At 35.6% G+C, this 14,471-nt stretch overlaps 1 pseudogene; it reads right to left on the reverse strand.

The window, feature by feature from the left end:
* Nucleotides 1-1,377: 1,377 nt before the first annotated feature.
* Nucleotides 1,378-3,983, reverse strand: LOC113361194 (annotated as a pseudogene).
* Between the last annotated feature and the right edge of the window lie 10,488 nt (nt 3,984-14,471).

A 14,471-nucleotide genomic window follows, 5' to 3' on the forward strand; every position in this document is an offset into this window, starting at 1 on the left:
GACTTGCTCTTACAAGGGTCAATGTGCACTTGTACCTGTCAAATCTCTGCTTGGCTTCGCTCATCTAGATGTAGAACAGGCCAGTAGATGCACATGTTAGGTATGCCAGATTGACCCTCTCCTCTTCACTCCTCTTCTTCTCTGTTTTCGTTTCTGGTAAGAAGTTGGTGTTGAAACCCGGTTGCCTGGTTCTAAACCGAAAACCGGGACAATGAATCTGAACCTTTAATCATTTTCCTCTTCACCCGGCTACTAATCCCGATGTTAGAATCATTCCCCTCTTAACCATTTATGAACCTTGAATATTGAGATCATAGAGGCAAAGCCTAGATTTTCAAAATTTTGACACTATTTTATTTTGAATGATTGAGAATTATTATTAAGAAAAAAAAGGTACTATATTAGTTTTATGCAAGTACACTAAATAATTACAGAGTGCGACCACTTGTACATGTACAAATTGGTTTTTGTCGAGAATAGGGGCTTCCTTTCTTTGTCTCATTGCTGTTAGCCATGTGTGGCACTAGCTACAAATGGAGACACCTAAATTAATAGTTGGTGGCAGTGGAGGTGTCTTGTCAATTAACTAGTACTAGTTGTTTTTGAGTTTGATAATTTTGGAGCTAATTATTATCAAATTACTGAATTAGGCATGTTTAAAATCTCCATATGTGTATATTTATCTACTTTAAAGGCGGCAAGTACATCACCCGCATCTTTCAGAGGCTGCTGCTAATCACGGACTCATTCCACTGTTTCGAAAGGCTAAAGCACTAGAGAAGCAACAAAATAATCAAAATATTAGGGAGTCAAACATGATCCAAACTTTTTTAATCAAAAAATACATAATACACAACACTTTACTTTACATTTAAGAAACTTGACCAAACCTGGGGTGTTTGTTTAAGTCTAGCCTTGTTTGACATTTCTTTTCTTTTATGATAGAAAAACCTTGTTTGACATAAATGCATAAGCTGTTCTCGTTTTTTCTTTGATGGGAACGTTGTTTTACATAAATAAACCCCAAGACCAGTAAGGTCGTGGCGTGTTTACAATCTCGGCGTACACTTGTGCTCTCAATAGCGACTCATGAAAAGTCTGTCAGTAAGTAACCCAAATAAATGACCTCTTGCATTAGAGTTTTTCAACACACTCAAGTGACTAGCTAATGCACGCCAGGAATGTAATACTATCTCACTTCAACACATCCATGGTGTTTACATACAAATATAAATTAACAGCCACTCAAGTGACTAGCTAATGCACACTAAGAATGCAATACAACTAGAGCACAGACATAAATCTATTATTTGAGCTATAATTATGAATTGCTAGTTATGCCGAAGAACGAATGTAAAAGATAATCTAGCTCAGTGGTAAATTGAATTTTCATTATAACACAGTTACACCAAGTCAAACAATATAAATTAGTTTGGAGAACTTTACATACTGCCCATAATATTACGCATTTTTACATTTACCTCGAAGAGTTGAGTGGGAAGAAGGCCATCATTTCATCTTTCGCATCCGCTCCTTACTGCAGTACCCCCAGCACCAACAACACCACCACCATTGCTACTTCTAGCAGAACCAGCAAGGGCGGTAATGCCGCCCCTCACGTATACATTTTGTGCATCACCTGATGTCCCACCACCAGTCTGTATAGGATTCCCATTGTAGCCATCATCAACTTGGGCTGCAATCCCTGGCGTAGATGGCGGCGGAGTAGATGGTGGAGGTGGAGGAGGTGGAGGCGGCAGAGAAGGAGGTGGAGGCGAAGGTAGGAGTAAAGGAGGGGGAGGTAGGAGTGAAGGAGGGGAGGAGAGAGTGCTGTGTAAGGATCTTGGTTTCCGAAAACTGCTCCATACGCATTTGGTGCTGCTAGATGTAACAAATATTAATAGGATGAGTTTATAAAAAAACCCAGAATTAAGATAAACTCAAAAAGGAGTCTACAGATCAAGCATTTCTTATAGATTAATTTAGAAGCTAAACAGAGACACTAATAGTATTTTTTAGTCTACTGATCGATTGGGATGGAGAGAGAGAGAGGCAGGGAGGGAGTACCATAAGCTCTGTTTTCTGCATTGGCCACCTCGGCACGTAACTTCTCCACTTCTTTTGCCATTGACATCATAATGTTCTCCATTCTTTGCAATTGTTCTACTAGCTCCACGTTCAAACCCTTTTCGGATTCAAACGTGACCCTTCATCCAGACATCAAGGACATGAAATTGTGTTAGGCTCAAACGGTTTGCTCCCAAGGAACTGTAAAGTAAAAACTGATTTTGAAGGTATACCTAATAGCACAAATGCAATATTTATACTTAGTTTATAAACGAGGATAATCTGACCAGTAACTAGATTATACAAGGGTTGGGGTTTCGCTTTACTTACCGTAATCTCTGGTGTTCTTGGAACAAACTATTAAGCTCCCCATGGAGTTCTGGTAATGATTTGACCTCAGACTGTGTCTCCTATAATTCCTGAGTAGCATGTTTAATTTGAGCATTAAGCTCATGCCTCACAACAATTAGGGCTTTTGCCTCCATATGTGCCTGTAACAGTTCTTTCTTAATACTCTCCCCAGCCCTAACATCCTCCTCCATTTTGGCTATCTTATCCACCAAAAGTCTAATCTGAATATCACTTTCTGTTCCGATGCTTCTAATGTGAGCCTGAAGCTTCTGCATTTCCTGCTGAGCATCAACAAGTTCATGTCTTAAGGAAACATGAGTAGCTGCCAATCTCTGATTTTCCATAGTGTATCGCTCTATATCTGCTTTTTGAGCAGCCAGCTTGTTCTCCAGGAGCTCACGCTCGCTCGGATGACGACGCTCCAAAGGGTGGTGAGCAGGAAATGGACCACGACGTGCCATCCCTTGTATAAAATTTCCCTCGAATGTAGACGGAACATGTCCAGCCATCTATCCAAAGGTCGTTCTCAGAATTCCCAATAAGTTAGAATTACTCTAGACAAGTTTGAGGAACAACGTAATCTTGGTTCAAAAGATTTCACCTGTAAAGAGTTTGAACTGCATGAGTTGAATGTCAATACAAAGTTTTTAAAAGCATTACTGGGCAATTAAACAGATGGTTGAACGACATGCCAGACGACATTTCCATGAGTATGAGCTCCTCTATTTCTAATATATAAAAAAATACAGACGACAATGTAAGAATACTTACAACCACAGCACTGAATCAAATGAAGAACAGAATTCTGCTTTAGCATGTCGACAACTAAGCAAGCATAAAAGTCGATCTCTTATAGATTAGTTTCAAAGTTCTAGTAGGCCTCATTTAGGCTGACCATAGTTTCTCTACATAGCCTAACATGCCACGACATTCTAAGCAGCATATAATCGAGATTTTATTAGGTATATCTGGATGTATTTCTGAAAAACTGCTTACAGAATAAATTTGTCAACACCACCTATACTTGAATATCAGTTCAACTTTCCTGTTGAACAGCTGTTGTTCTCTTGTTACTGAATCTATAATCTCTGTTAGAGAAAAATCATATAGACATTGTGACAAGAGTAGAGCTAAGTTTACAGAAATAGAAAAAAATTGAAACTTGTACAGCCAAAATTATTAAAAATCACAAATTTATTCAATTTCAATTTCTGAAACAAAACTTTTGAAAACAATAAAACCCTGTATTAAAAATCCTTCAATTAACTTCAATTTTACTCACCCTTTTCGTTTCAAATTTACATGATTAAGCAAGAAAATTCGTGCATTTGTAAAATCAAATTAAACTAACAAATTTTAAGATAATTTCGGTTTAAAAATCAAAAATCAGACAGAAGCGCCGCAATAAATTACTTACTTCGAGGCTGGAGCTTTATCTTGTTCCTGTTGGGTGACTGTTCTTCAGCTTTGTTCGACAATCGCTAAGGTTCTGGTCGGATTTAATTAGGTTGGGGATGTTTCTGTAAGTCTTACCTTGATAGTTTGAGAGGAGAAAGAATGACTCCAGACGAACAAATAGAAAGGTGGGACCAATTGGCCCACAAGAGTGGAGGCTGATCTGTGCCGGAGGACCCCAGAGAGTTGGGCTTGATCTGAATCCCCAACTCCCGGTGGCACATATATGAGGCTGAAAATGAGAGAAAATGTTTCAGACTTCAATACTTCGAAGTATTCACCATTTAGAGCAAGTCTTATGGTGGAATCCAAGGAAAATTCATGGAATGTCAAGTCTATGATTTTTAATTGGGGTCTTCCACAAAAAATTCAAGCAGGGTTCCATGATTTGGTGGAATGGTTCGTGGAATCCATGGAAACGCTATTAAGAATAACGCACTAAAAGACAAAAAACGTTATTAAGAATAGAGCTTAGCTCCATTAAGAATAGCGTTTTTGTATTTTTATTTGTAGATTTAAACTGCGTTGTTGAGAATCTAACGGCTGAGAAAAAAGCTCTATTCTTAATAGCGTTTTTTTAGCGCTATTAAGAATAGCTTTTCTACTATTCCACCATTACACTTGCGCTTCCATCCACAGTTCCAAGTGCTGAGGTGGCGTGGAAGATGGAAGATGGATGGATTCCACCATAAGACTTGCTCTAAGAGTGTGTTTGTATTTTGCTGACTCGGCGTTTGAATTTGAATCGGTTTTTGACTTGGTTCGAGTCAGGTGTTAGATTGTTTGTTTTTTACTTTGACTCATGTCTGACTCGTAATCTGACTTAGACATGATCCCTAAATCGAACCCATTTAAGTCAGGGATAAAATCCCCCTGACTCATGGGACCAAGCCATTGACTCACAAAATTTTAAGTCATGTGAGTCAGATCTGACTCAAAAAACAAACATATTGAGTCAAGTGATATCAGTCAGATCTAGATGAGTTAGATTCAGACGACTCAATGAGTCAGGAAAAAACAAACACACTCTTAGTAATTTTAAAATGTGGTTTGAAAATATTTTTTTCTAAAGACTCGATATTATGTGGGTTGTGAATGAGTCTGTTATTTGTTGAAAAAGCGGGGGTCTAGCAACCACACCTAATATTTCGTTCGACAATCTGTATGGACTAACTCCAATATAATTCTGTGAGAATCAATTAAACAGTCAGACTCAATCAAAGAAAAATATCCAAGAGATGTATCTCTATTTCTCAATACAATATGCAATCGAACAGATAGGAATCTCTGAGTCCGATTGATATGAGAATAAATTGAAAGGTATCAAAAACCAATATTCAAGTGTCAATCAATTACTACCTAACAAACAAGGTCGGGTTTCCAATTGATTGAATTACGCACAACCTATGATATTTCAATTATATAAACAAAGATAATGCGGAAAAGAAATAACACAGACACCAGCAATTTTGTTAACGAGGAAACCGCAAATGCAGAAAAACCCTGGGACCTGGTCCAGATTTGAACATCACACTGTATTATGCCGCTACAGACACAAGCCTACTACAAATTAACTTCGGACTGGAATGTAGTTGAGCCTTAACCAATCTCATACTGATCAAGGTATAGTCGCGTTCCTTACGCCTCTGAATCCCAGAAGGACTCTACGCACTTGATTACCTTAGCTGATCTCACCCACAACTGAGAGTTGCTACGGTCCAATGTCTAAGACTTTATAAAAAAATCTGTCTCCCACAGAAAAGTGTATTATGATAGATAAATCTGTTTCCCACAGAAATACCTACGAAGTTTTTGTTCCGCCTTTTGATAAATCAAGGTGAACATTAACCAATTGATAATCCGGTCTTATTTTCCCGAAGAAAAACCTATAAATATCAATCACCTCACAATAACTTAACTATATGGTAGTAGAAGAAGTTATTGTGGAATCACAAAGAATGATACGAAGAGCTTTGTGATTACTTTTTATATCTTACCTATCGGAGAGAAATTTCGAGCCAATCTTAGAGAAGATAGTACTCAATTGAATAGAACAAATAAGATCAGAACATGCAATTGCAGATAAAATAGTTGGGTCTGGCTTCAGAATACCAATGAAGTCTTCAAGTCCTTAACCTATAATGGTTTTAGGAAAAACCTAGGTTAAAGGAGAATCGACTCTAGTATGCAACTAGTATCACACATGAGGTGTGGGAATTGGGTTTCCCAGTTGCTAAAGTTCTCCCTTATATAGTCTTCAAATCATGGTTTGATAGCTTTGAAACAAAGCAATCAATATTCATTGTTAGATGAAATCCTGATTTAAGATTCAAGCTAAGCTTTCTTAAAACCAAAGAAATATCTCTCCACCGTTAGATGGTCTTAGCTTGTTACACACAAATTAAATATACCTTCATTTAGATATGGGTAACTGTACGTAAACGTGTATATTGAGTTGGATCAACAATAGTTTACCGATGTTAGCCATATGAACACTTTTGTATTAACCACATTCACCTAACATTTCTAGATCAAATGATAATCAAATGAATCTAATTGCGTTACTCATAGAGTTGTTCAATTGTTTATATTCTGATAGAAGTATACAAGACATAATTGAAACAAAATCGGATTGATTCGAGAGAATCAATTCATGAACATTTAGCCATGGTTTGCAAAGATTGCATTCCTTAATTTATAAATATATTTGTTCATGAGTATGAAATCATACTTAACCGATTTTAGAACATAAACAAACTTAGTTTGCAAACGGGTACGCAAACTTAAGTTCCGGACTTTGGTCTTGTCCGACAGTTCGCAAACGGGTACGCAAACTGTCGTCCCGGTTCTAACTCAGGTGGAACCGTTCGCATACTGGTATGCAAACTTGGTTTCCGGACCAAAATCATACCCACATAGTTTGTTCACTAAGTACGCGTACTGTTATGTTTTCCAGACATGGGTTTTAGTTCTAAACTCTCATTTCAATCATTTAAACATTCTTAGAAGACGACAATGGATGTCTCACACAAACCATTAGCTTATAAGAAATTTCCGAGTGATCGAATGATCAATACGAAACATCCTGAGTCGATATCAAATGATAGTCTCACACAAATCATGTAAGATGTTTCAAGGAAATTTTCACATGATCATCTTTTGACTTATTATTTAGTTTCCAACAAATAAATTGTTTCCAACTAAACTCGTCAAGAATAATGATGAACATAGCTAAAGAAAAAAGCTTCCAACACATATTTCGAGAAAGATATAAGCGAGTTAAACTCAACTCGAAATATCAAATGTGTATAATGTAAAAGTCTATATCGCTATACGACTTAGTCTCAGTAGGAGATGTAATAGAATAGAGTTCAGAGTGATAGATAAGTTTTAGTCTCCACATACGTTTTTTTGATGAAGTTCCTCCAAGCTCTCCTCAGTAGATCTTCGTCTTCAATCGATGAACGTCGTGAATTCTAAAGCTCAACTACACATTCTATCCTAGTCCGAGACATAGCTATAAATAGGCTAGAAATCAAGACTTATATTTTTGATCACCTAAACTTGACAAACAAGCTTGAGATATAATCGCTTGCGAGTTCGACCGAGCAGTGCTCTAACAATCTCCCTCTTTGTCAATTATAGTGACAAAACTATCAATACATATGGATTAAAAAATAAATAAACTTTGTAGCTTCTCATAAAACATGATTGATTTTATTGGTTCTTCAACATTCCTTGAATTCTTTGTCACTCCAAGTACTCCAGTGATTCTGAACGTGTTCAACTCAGCATCAATGTTGTTGAAGATCCTTAGCTATAACAATACGAAAACAATTGTTCTCAAATATTGTTATACAGTGTCATAGTATTATTACACAACATCAAAGTTCAGTTGTATCACAACTTTGACAATAATACTATGGTGATATGTATCACTCCCCCTTAGTCAATACTTCATCTAATGATCCGTAAACCATATGTATATAGTGTGAACTGCAAAATAATTCTCCCCTTTTTTGTCAATATAAATTGGCAAAGGTACGAAAACTAGTGGGATCATAATCAAATTATCATAGAGATACTTTATGACTAAAAGAGAACATATCAACTTTGTTTCGATGATTTCACATAGTCGAAACTTAGTGTATTTATCAAGGAGTTTATAAAGATACAAGAAAACTCCTATAATATTCCTTAGCCGCACTCCCCACAAAGATTTGGCAATTAAGCACAAGTTCAATTAAGAAATCTCCCCTATAAAATATCATCCCGGAAATAACAACAAGAGCGACCAGACTTTTACAAGAAAAGAAGGATTTCATTGGGCATTAACAAATTACATGAAACATGAATTTGTATCCAGAAAACTCGAATAAATTAATCAACAAGAGATACTCATAGATTAATTCAATCAGAATTGCTCAATATAAGAAAACTTACGAAGCCATACAATATTTTCACATAAAAGTAGATCAGGGAAATATCAATACTACGGAATATTCAAAAGTTCTTTCTATTTTCCATCAATATTTGCATAATGAAACAATAAACTTAACTTTTGACATATATATGAGATTATCATAGTTCGCGGACGTAAACACACATATCCCATAACATATTTTTTCAATATATAAAACCAATAAAGATTTATACTGCAAAATCATCTTCCAAAAAACTTAAAATTTAAATAAATAAATCTAAAACATTGCAAGATGAAAATTATTGGCAATAGCTATGTGATCGCAATATTTTCTATTACAAACTCTAGTTATACTTATTAAATACAAGAATAAATTCTCATAAGAAGTTTCCTAGACAACAAAACGAAGAGACAAATTTGTAAGAAACAAACTTATAAAGAACATATAAGATGATTTGCCCTTAGAAGGTAGAATCAATCTTTTTCTCACGGATTTACACAAAGAATGGCTACCAAAGGCGTATAAAAATATTTTCTCAACAAAGAATAAAATACAAAGTCATTAACGACCATGCATCGAAATTCACATAAGAGGATTGTGAACATTCAAGAATCCCAGAGAAATTCGTATAACTGCCCATTCTTGAACTTTGTTCTTTGTGATTCACGAAAAACATTCTTAAAAAAGCTACAAATGATCTTAGAAGATAAGTACTCCAAGAATCCAAGTTCCCAAGTCCAACAGAAGTGGTATAAGTGCAATGAAACGGCGCAAAACACTCAAAACCAAGAGACGGGACAAATACCAATCTTAACTCAACGAAATTCAGAAATTTTCATCACCATTTTGAAGAGAATTCAAATAGAAATATAATGCAAAAATAATGAGGTCATTCCGATTTCGGACGAAGAAGTTACGGCCAAAATAAGTTTAAGATGTCTACAGGCCAGTTTGCAAACGGTGTTCGCAAACGGATTTCGTGACCTGGAGCAGTTTGCATACCAGTATGCGAACTGAAGTCCCTAGATTTTGATTTTAAGTGATGGTATCCATACCTGGTATGTGTATTATGATTCCATGAAGGCCAAACATCCCGAACTATTATTTTCGACCCTACATATTTAAGAACCTTAAACACAAATCAGGTTAGGTAGACATGAATGATACACAAGGTACATGGATCATGATAAGCACTTTAAGAAAATACTAAAATCATAAATCTTTCTCAAGTTTATAAACATACATTTTTAGAAGAATCCAATCGAATTCTACAGCCTTACCAAAGATACAAAATCATGCTTAACACATTATGTGCGCCCTAATTCTCGTGCTTCCTTCACCGTATACATAGCACGACATTACTTGGTGAAGGTGCACTTACAACACAATCAATTTGTGTTGAGGTGAACAATTTCTTGCTTACCACAAGTGACTGAAACAGACTTTTCCGTAACTATGGATTTTTCACCATCTATAATTTTTAGCTTATTCTGTTTCACTTTTGGATTATCATGAAAGAGATCGCTTTTAGAACATTTCACATCCAAATCCATCTTTCCAAAGAACGTTTTAAGTTCCAACATTATGGATACTGCCTTTTCCATAGTCATGGAATTTTCTGGGAGATCATTCCTTTTCACACTCAAAGCATCATTGACTTTCTTTGATATCCACTTCTGAGTGCATTTAGGAACAACCGGAACTTTCTTCCCATTACTATCTTTTAGAATTTTTGTAAGAGAATTGGATTCACTATTCTTTTGCAAGTTAGTATTTCTTCAATTGAGAGCATCGGATCTTGTCTTCGTCTTTACAAAGTTATCCTTTTGATAATCATTACGATTGTGAAAAGGCTTCTTATGACGTTTATAGGCAAATCTAGGTTTATCACAGCACTGATTCCTTTGCCTAAAGGTCAGACACTTACAACCTGTAATATTATCCTTAACATATGATCCAGGTTTCATAACTTCTTGCGATACCCAAACAAGAACATCATAAAGTTTCTCATTCCTTATGCGAAAATGACATCCCCTTTTTAGGTGACCTTTGTTTCCGCAATAATGACAAACATAAGGAATGTTCTTACCCGGAATCGTGTGTGCATGCTTTGGAGGTTGCTATACTTTTATCTTTCGAAATTTAACTTTCTGTGTAGGTATTTCAGTTTTTCCACCAGTGGAAACCTTTTGTTCAGAAGAATCAATAGCCTTGACAAATTTTACCACTTTGCTAATACTTGGAGCATTTATTCCCTTATAGCCTAATCCTCGTATATCACGATGATTTTTACTTGCTCCTATCATTGTGGTTAATTTTTTTGAATTAGTATTGGAATTTTTCAAGTCCTCTTCCAACATCTTGATTTTATCAAGAGCAACAATTAAATCAGCCTCAAGTTGCTTTTCTCGAGAGAGAAAAACACTTTCTATGTCTTTGAAACAACTCTGTTGGGAGTTAATCCTTGCTTCAGATTCTGCAAGTTTCTCTTCCAACAAGAAGTATTTTTGATAAAAAATATCACATTCAAGTGACTTTCTACTCGGGTTTTCCTCAGAATCTTTGAGGATCGATTCGCAAGAGCGATTCGAAACATAAAAACCTTCGTAATCCTTTTCAAATTCTTTCTTTTCTCGAAAAAGAGGAGTCATAAGAGGTGTGACATGAGAAGTTGTCATCTTTTTATTTTCCAATGCATCCAAAAGCTTAACATACTTTGAAAGTTCCTCATCAACATCTCTATCAATATCTGAGTCACCTTCCTCAGAAGGTTCATCCAATTGTTCTTCTAGGCATGTTTCTCAGTCATCAACAGTTTTTGTATCAAGAGAATGTTTACATATTGACTTAGATGTGACCGTTTTCTCAGATGAATTCAAGCTTTGAAAAACATCTGGTAATTTCTGAACTGGTACGTTATTAGAGATAGACTTGTCCATAATAATCAGATTGCTAAAAATACAGACTTATGAGGTCTTAGCGTGTTTGTATGCTCGGATACCAATTGAAAAGGCGGAGGTCAAACGACCACACCTAGTATTTCGTTTGGCAATATCTATGGACTAACTCCAATATAATTCTATGAGAATCAACTACACAGTCACACTCAATCAAGGAAATATATCCAAGAGTTGTATCTTTATTTCTCAATACAATCTGCAATCGAACAGATATGAATCTGTGAGCCCGATTGATATGAGAAATAACTTGAACGGTATGAAAAACCAATGTTCAAGTGTCAATCAATTACTACCCAACAAACAAGGTCGTATTTCCCAATTGATTGAACTACGCACAATCTGTGATATTTCAATTATATAACCAAATATAATGCGGAAAAGAAATAACACGGACACCAGAAATTTTGTTAACGAGGAAACCGCAAATGCAGAAAGACCCCGGGACCTAGTCCAGATTTGAACACACACTGTATTATGCTGCTACGTCCACTAGCCTACTAAAAATTAACTTCGGTCTGGAATGTAGTTGAGTCCTAACCAATCTCACACTGATCAAGGTACAGTCACGTTCCGTACGCCTCTGAATCCCAGCAGGACTCTACGCACTTGATTCCTTTAGCCGATCTCACCCACAACTAAGAGTTGCTAAGACCCAAAGTCGAAGACTTTATAAACAAATCTGTCTCCCACGGAAAAGTCTATTCTGATAGATAAATCTGTCTCCCACAGAAATACCTACAATATTTTTTTTTTGTATTTTGATGAATCAAGGTGAACAAGAACCAATTTATAATCCGGTCTTATATTCCCGAAGAACAACCTAGAAATATCAACAACCTCACAATAACTTAACTATATGGCAGTAGAAGAAGTTATTGTGGAATCACAAAGAATGAGATGAAGAGATTTGTGATTACTTTTTATATCTTACATATCAGAGATAAATCTCGAGCCTATATTAGAGAAGATATACTCAATATGATAGAACAAGTAAGATCAGAACATGCAACTACATAGAAAATAGTTAGGCATGACTTCAGAATCCCAATGAAGTCTTCAAGTCGTTAACCTATAATGGTTTTAGGAAAAACTTAGGTTAAAGGAGAATCGACTCTATTCGAACCTAGTTTCACACAGTGGTGCATGGATTAGGTTTCCCAGTTGCTAGAGTTCTCCCTTATATAGTCTTCGACTCAGGGGTTGATAACTTTGAAACAAAATAATCAATATTCACCGTTAGATGAAATCCTAATTTAAGATTCAAGCTAAGTTTTCTTAAAACCAAAGCAATATCTCTCCACCGTTATATGGTCTTAGCTTGTTACACACAAATGAAATATACCTTCATTTAGGTATGGGTAAACGTACCTAAATGTGTATATTGAGTCGGCTCAACAATAGTTAACCGAATTTAGCCATATGAGCACTTTTGTACTAACCACATTCATCTAACACTTCTAGATCAAATGATAATCAAATTAATCTAATTGTGTTACTCATAGAGTTGTTCAATTATTTATATTCTCATAGAAGTATACAAGACACAGCTGAAAAAAAATAGGATTGATTCAAGAGAATCAATTCATGAACATTTGGCCATGGTTTGAAAAGATTACATTCCTTAAATTATAAATATATTTGTTCATGAGTATGAAATCATACTTAACCGATTTTAGAACATAAACCAACTTAGTTTGCAAACGGGTACGCAAACTTAAGTTCCAGACTTTGGTCTTGTCCGACAGTTTGCAAACGAGTAAGAAAAGTGTCGTCCGGGACCTAACTCAGGTAGAACCGTTCGCATACTGGTATGCAAACTTGGTTCCCGGACTTTAACAGTTAAAATCGTTCGCATACTGGTATGCAAACTTGGTTTCCGGACCTGAATCATACCAACACAGTTTGTGCACTAAGTATGCGTATTGTGATGTTTTCTAGACATGGATTTTAGTTATAAACTATCATTTCAATCATTGAAACATTCTTAGAAGACGACAATAGCTGTCTCACACAAACCATTAGCTTATAAGCAATTTCTATGGATCGAATGATCAATATGAAACATTTTGTGTCGACAATAAATGACTATCTCACACAAATCATGTAAGATGTTTCAAGACAATTTTCACATGTTTATCTTTTGACTTATTACCTAGTTTCCAACAAACAAATTGTTTCCAGTGAAACTCGTCAAGAATAATGATGAACATAGCTAAAGCAAAAAGCTTCCAACACATATTTTGAGAAAGATATAAGCGAGTTAAACTCAGCTCGAAATATCAAATGTGTATAATGTAAAAGTCTATATAGCTATACGACTTAGTCTTAGTATGAGACAGAATAAAATAGATTTCTGAGTAATAGATAAGTTTTAGTCTCCACATACCTTTTGTTGATGAAGTTCTTCCAAGCTCTTCTCAGTAGATCTTCGTCTTTAATCGATGAAGATAGTGAAGTCTAAAGCTCAACTACACATTTTATCCTAGTTCGAGACATATCTATAAGTAGACTAGAAATCAAGACTTATAGTTTTGATCACCTAAACTTGAAAAACAAGCTTGAGATAGCAACGCTTGCGAGTTCTGTAGCGCCCCCTAAGCTAGCAGCTGACTAATCCAAGAGATTAACTAAATAAAAGAGGCACTAAGAATCTAACTCATTTATTTAAACATTCAATTAAGAAATCTGCAATAAAACTTAACCCAAAACTAGCCCCGCTCAGAAATATATATATACAAGAACTCATCTCAAATGATACATATACAATAGTCATTTAATTTACAAATAAAATATACAACATAATAAACATCGCAGAAGTTAACCAACTAGCGAACTCAACCCTTAAGCTTTCGTCGCAACTCTGATTTGTCTCTGAAACTGAAAGTGGGAATGGGTGAGCACATCATCCCTAAAAGGGGTTCCCAGTAGGAATAACATTTAACTTTCAAGTGATCAAGGCAAGATTTGGAAAACAATAATATTTTCCCAAACATTAAAAAGTGACCAAGTCACTTTAATAAACAAACATGTATATGGAAAAACTCCTTCTTCAAACAATGTATAATATTCGTGCTAACCACACTCATTAGCTATTGATATCACCAAGACCATGATGACCCACTCTAAGCATAAAAACATAATTCATGTAGATATAATTGTGAAGGAGCGCATCCTATATACCACAAGTGGAAATTCTCATTTCCCATAACAATTC

The sequence above is a fragment of the Papaver somniferum genome, chromosome 3, assembly GCF_003573695.1.
Source record: "Papaver somniferum cultivar HN1 chromosome 3, ASM357369v1, whole genome shotgun sequence".
NCBI classification, from domain to species: Eukaryota; Viridiplantae; Streptophyta; class Magnoliopsida; order Ranunculales; family Papaveraceae; genus Papaver; species Papaver somniferum.